The sequence below is a fragment of the Priapulus caudatus genome, unplaced genomic scaffold (assembly GCF_000485595.1).
Source record: "Priapulus caudatus unplaced genomic scaffold, Priapulus_caudatus-5.0.1 Scaffold47, whole genome shotgun sequence".
NCBI classification, from domain to species: domain Eukaryota; kingdom Metazoa; phylum Priapulida; class Priapulimorpha; order Priapulimorphida; family Priapulidae; genus Priapulus; species Priapulus caudatus.
Window position 1 is genome coordinate 237,560 of NW_014577108.1, and position 5,986 is coordinate 243,545.

General features: G+C 44.5%; 1 protein-coding gene across 1 annotated transcript in view; it reads right to left on the minus strand.

Moving 5' to 3' along the window:
- LOC106820792 (plectin-like) overlaps positions 1-5,986 on the minus strand; it is a gene marked incomplete at its 3' end in the record, with an annotated part of 87,897 nt that overhangs the window by 44,189 nt on the left and 37,722 nt on the right.

Sequence of the window (5,986 nt, forward strand, 5' to 3'; positions counted from 1 at the left end):
TTTGCGTTATTTATCATTGGCATAACGTTATCTTTTGTTTTTAGGTGGACGGCGCTTTTATAATACAATTAATTACATTCAAAAATTGTGTCTGTAGTCTGCCTTCCCCCCCCCCACCACAGACGTCTTTGTACGACCGAAGGTTGCGCTGTGTTATGTACATTGTGTGTGTGTGGTGCTATGTGGCGTGTGCGTGCTGTTGCGTGCGTTGTGTGGTGGGGGGTGTGCGTCGCGTGCGTGCGTATCCGTGCGTAGTGTGCTGTGGGTGTGGTGGCGTTGCGCGGTGGTGCGTGGTGGCGTGCGTGCGTGCGGTCGTGTGTGTGGTGTGTGTGTGCCTGGCTGCATGCTGTGCGTGCGTGCGGTACGTGCGTTGCGTTGCGCGCCATGTGATGTAGTGAAAGAAGTTGAAGTAGTACTGTCAGGAGGTTGGTGGTCCAAATGGCCATGAAATGTGTTATGTGTTACCAGGGGCGTGTCCAGGATTTGTACTAGGGGGGTCTAACTGTAACCCAAAACTTGCGAGCACGCGAAGTAGGGTCTGGGGGCACCTACCCCAGAAATTTTTTTAGAACATTAGACCCCATTAGATGCGTTTTATGCGCGAGCAGGGGGTCGCGTCCGGACCCCTCGGATCCCCCCCCCTGGTACACGCCCCTCGGTTACGGTAAGTCGTGCCGAATATTGTACGGAATGAAGTTTATTAACAATGACCACGTGCCAGGCAAAAGATTGGGGCGAAAGATAAATAATAACTTTGCCAGATTTTCTAACGATTCTGTGTGAGTAGAGCGCATTCGTACCATCGTTCACACCCCAGGCACTTGAACGTCTCAGATTTAAAAAGCAGGCGTAATAAACACGAAATGTATTTTATACCTAAGCTTATTGTTTTCTCTACTTATTTCGCGTTAATTATTGCGATAATTACCCGTAAATTACCGGCTCACAATTGCTCATATCTGCGACACAAGTACACGGCCGCCAGCCCGCGTTGCCAAAACATAATCAAGAGAGTTCATTCATTCTCCTATCATTCATCGTTGTTGGACAGGGCGGTGCGTGCGGTGTACCTTCGGGTGTTCAGACTGAACATGTATATTGAAAACCGCGAATTTACGGGTAATTATCCGGCAATCAATAGGCGAAATAGAGTAGAGAAACATTTAAGACTTTGGTAGCTAAATACATGTTCGTGTATTAATTTTCTTTTTTTATTTGCAGACTTCCAAGTGAGGTGGTTCACACATTCGCCTGCTACATTGTTACTATGTACTATGTACTATCTACTATGTACTATGCTACATTGTAGCATATATGTCAAGAGTCCTGGCATAATAGAAAATTTATCTATTATTCACTCTTGATGTATATCAAGTACTGCATTAAATAACCGGTGTCATACTATTCTCTATTTGAGCTGCATTCGATGTGAAATAGCATTCATAACTCAAAGCTATAAATATGACAAGAGTTGAAATTGAATGACAAGAGTTGAAAAGGTGACCCATTAGTTACCGCTATCGTTACCACCTTCAACCCTTGCATCTCGAGCACATCCCATTTTGGGATTGGTGAACGGTAGACAACCGTTAAATCAAGAGCTCGTAAACGACGATTGTCTATACCTATGCCGTAAATTGAAATGTCTGTGCCCCCTGCCGCCCCCTGCATGTATCACGAAGGCGTAATTAATGGACTACACTACGCAAGTTCAAATGCAAAAGTAACGGCCTATACTACGAATAGATACAAAAACATCACTGTACTGTAATGTTTGCTCAACGGCAGATAACAGATATCAGCGATAAAAGAGTTTATGATGGCTGTAGTATACGCAGTGTTACCCACGAACTCTTTCCTGGAAGAACAGTCTAAAGTCGCGTTGACTTTCGGTGGCGCTTGCTGGCGTATTGTACGTGTGCGTCGTGTTTGTGAGCGTGATTGTGTGTTTAGCAGGTTTGTTTGGGTGTACTTGGCGGGTTACCCATGCTTGACGCACCAGCTAAAGCCGTAGTGTTGCCACCGTGATAGGCTTAAGGCCTATTTACACGATGCGTCCTAGACGTACGTCCTAGACATACGTCTAGGACGTCTAGGACGTACACCGTGTATGACAATGCAAACGCAATGTCGGAAGAAATAAGAACATCCGTCCTGTGCATCCGATATCGCAAGGGTCATACATTTGCATTGTCATACACGGTGCGTTTTGGACGTACGTCTAGGACGCATCGTGTAAATAGGCCTTTACGAAAGACATGACCGACCGACCCCCCACCCCCTAATTCTCCGCCGTAAACACACGCAATAAAAATTTAAACACGCACAGAAACACACACAATGTCGTATATAACGTCCGTCCACACTTGATTTAAATAGAAGAGTGTCTCTCTCTATATATAATTGCTTATTACAATTCGTAAAACGCGCTGCACACTTCCCATACATATAACCACTCGCACAGACGCGCACGCACGCACGCACGCACATACACACACACAATATATACATAAACACACGCACGCACGCACATACACACACACAATACATACACAAACACACGCACGCACGCACGCACGCACGCAGACGAGCATACACTAGGCACTACAAGATTTACGACCTTCATCATCATCATCATCATCATCATCATCATCATCATCATCATCATCATCATCATCATCATCATCATCATCATCCTCATCATCACCACCACAGAACAGGCAGTTTGCAGAAATGCCCCCCCACCCCCCCACTGTTAATCAAGGTGATGCACACAACCCGACACTATCCTACAATCCTACACGAAATAATACCATGCGATCATCAGCTTGAGTACGACTTGTCAGGATTTCCATATTAAATCCGCCCAGATCCTAGCCCAGCTTCCCCACTCTCCCCCTACCTCTCCTCCAATTCACTCCTCAGCTCTTAGCAACTTCAGCGCCTCACTGATCACACTCGCACCCATTTCCATATTAAATCCTCCCATATCCTAGCCCAGCTTCTTCTACACTCCCCCTACCTTCCTCCACTTCACTTAGCTCTAGAACTATAGCCCGTCGCTCCGCCACAGGCCGTGTGTGGCGGGGCGAAGGGCTATAGTTCTAGAGTTACACTTCAACCATCAGCTCTCAGTTGCTTCAGCGCTCCACCGATCAACGCCCATTTCTTAATGATCGTAAACATTCTTACAGTTCAATAATTCATCGGTGTTTCCGTGGAACGAGCGGAGAGCTCTGCTCAGCAAGCACGCAGACGCTGACTGGTTTTCTATACGCAATCATTGCGGGAAAAACCACATGAACACGAGAGAGAGAATGAAGCAAACACATTCTAGAAATTAAAATTCGGTCCCGGATTGCGAAGGGAGAAGTCTGCAACGATTTCATTAATAGTTGACAGGAAAATAACTCAGCGAATCAGTAAACCAGCATATCCTAAATAATAAAACTTGTAACAACTAAAAGCTTTGTTCGAGTATGCATGCAGACGAAGAAATGTAGAGCGCGAAAGCTCTATCTCCGTGAAATCCGACGAGATTTCCCCCCATTTTCCGCCTCTGAACGACACATAATAAGGGGGGCATTAACTAGGCTTTCTCACCTGCTCGGTCCCTCGTCACCCTGCCCGTAACATCGGCTTGATGATGAATGTAATACAATGTATAGATGAATCGGTCTAATATACAAAAGTCATCGATACGCTGTGTGATACATATGATTGATGAGATCTCAAGCACACACAGGAAATTAATATCTATTATTGATACACGTCTATGCATGCACAAAGCTCAGACGGGGGTCTGTTCTTCGCTTCGATTCACTCTTAGAGATAATTTCCAAGAAATTGCGTTTAAACTTTCACGGGCGCGGTGGGACGTTCTGGTGTATGTGTGTATGTGTATATGCGTGTGTGTGCGGGGTTATTACGGACGACACTTATAAGCTCCACACTGCGTACATCCCACGTAATTTTATCCTTATCATTACATTGTTATTACAATGATTCGGTGATTGATCACCACCGCCTAACTTGGGAGAAATAAAAATCATTCAGGGGGAAACCAACGTACACGCGAAACAACAAAATATATACACCGGAAACCGGACCAGAAACAATTAACCGTGACGCGCATTCAAGAACGACCTGGCTGCGCAGAACTGAAACGACAGAGAACTGAACTGAACTCAAATGAACTGAACGCAACTGAAGCGACAGAAGAGAACTGACTGAAGCGACCGAGGAACGATCTTCAGTATCTCGCCAGAGTGCGTGCATGCATTCATGCAAGATTTTGTCGTATCTTATCGTAGACATTGGCGTATTTATATTAAAGACTCCTCACTGACGTCACTGGCGACTAGGCAACCACTCACACAGACAGACGAGCCATGGGAAATTCCCCTTAGTTCATTTCATTACGAAACCAAATTAAAATCGTCTACTAGCAATATCAAACTCCAAGCTCCAACAAATTGACAATCATTCCAGGCATTAAACTGCACTTATAAAGGGGAATAATAAAAGTACATGTTGATTACATCACATTCTAATTCCGAAGTTATTCAAATAGATTTTTTTTTAAACAATCACATTTGGTTCCCTCGACGTATGACTGATTCTTCAGATACTGACTCGATCCCCATACTGAAGTAATAACGAATGTTTGAAGCTAGTACGAGGGTACGGCCCAACACGAAAGAAACGAATGCTTCAGCTCGTAAGTTTGCCCTCAACTCTCCATCGATCGACGAGTGAAGTGACATTTCACGAGACTAGTAAACATTTAATCTCTCTGCAGAAGCAAAGAAATATGAATCAATATCTAATCAAAGAGCGCATTTCGATGGATTGCTCCCAGCTGTCCATTAGAACCGGAAAACATCAGTAGTGAAGCAAACTGTGAAGCCGTTCGATCGAAACTATTAGAAATGAATACTAATAGTTCATCTGAACATATCAGGAGTGAATAATAGAGATTCTCTATAATTCACTCCTGATCATATAATTAGTTCATCATGCCATCAGAATCCAGTATTGCACAAACCAGCGGTCGAGTTATTCGATCTGACCGACAGATATATTTGCCATTCCGAAGTTCGTTCCTCGATAGAACACAACGACTCTCACATGTTTTCACTCACTGCAAAAATCCTCTCTCTACACTCAGCCCTCGTGTCTAAGCACCCCGTCCCCCCCCCCCCGAAAAAATTTGCCGCGAATGGCACCCATTTCGAAATGCCGTAGCTATTTGTGTGTCAGTCGCGTAATGGCTTCCCGTTAGACTCTGTAGCCACCCGATTTTATAGCCGCATTATATTTTGCTCGACTTTTACTCTCTAGCGAGAGCACGGACGGTCACGATCGAAAAGTGACCCCGTGGAAAATTATACCCGCAACAATTTACGGCGAATATCTGACCGTGAAGGCGTGAACATTGATTCGCAATAATGTTCGTTAAAATGCCGTACACTAATCATTCACATTATCTGAAGCTGGCCAGGCATAACGCACAAACGTGGCGGCCTACTATAGTGGTTACCATATAACCTTTAATATAATATTATCACGCCACCACACTCCTGTGCCCACCTAAATTACCAACGACCTAAATCACCGGATACGTAATCGATTTGAAATTACGCAAGCGCGTATCGATTTCGTTAGTATAAATCTAAAAAAAACTATCTCGTGATCATAGGTAAACATTGTGGCTAGCTAAAGGATCTAAGTAGTAAGCACACATGACGCCTCGTGGTGAACACCAACCTACATGCATTAGCATCTACACTCCAGCACTGAGAAAACTCGTCATGAAACATTTATAACATATTAGACGCCAGAGTCACTGTTTACAATCCCAGCGCACAGACGCACGCAGCAGGTTGCCATGGCAACTCCACAAGCCCACCGCGGGCATCCAAGCGTCCATGTTTGATACTGGGTGTTTCCATCACAGCGTAATATATATATATATATATATATA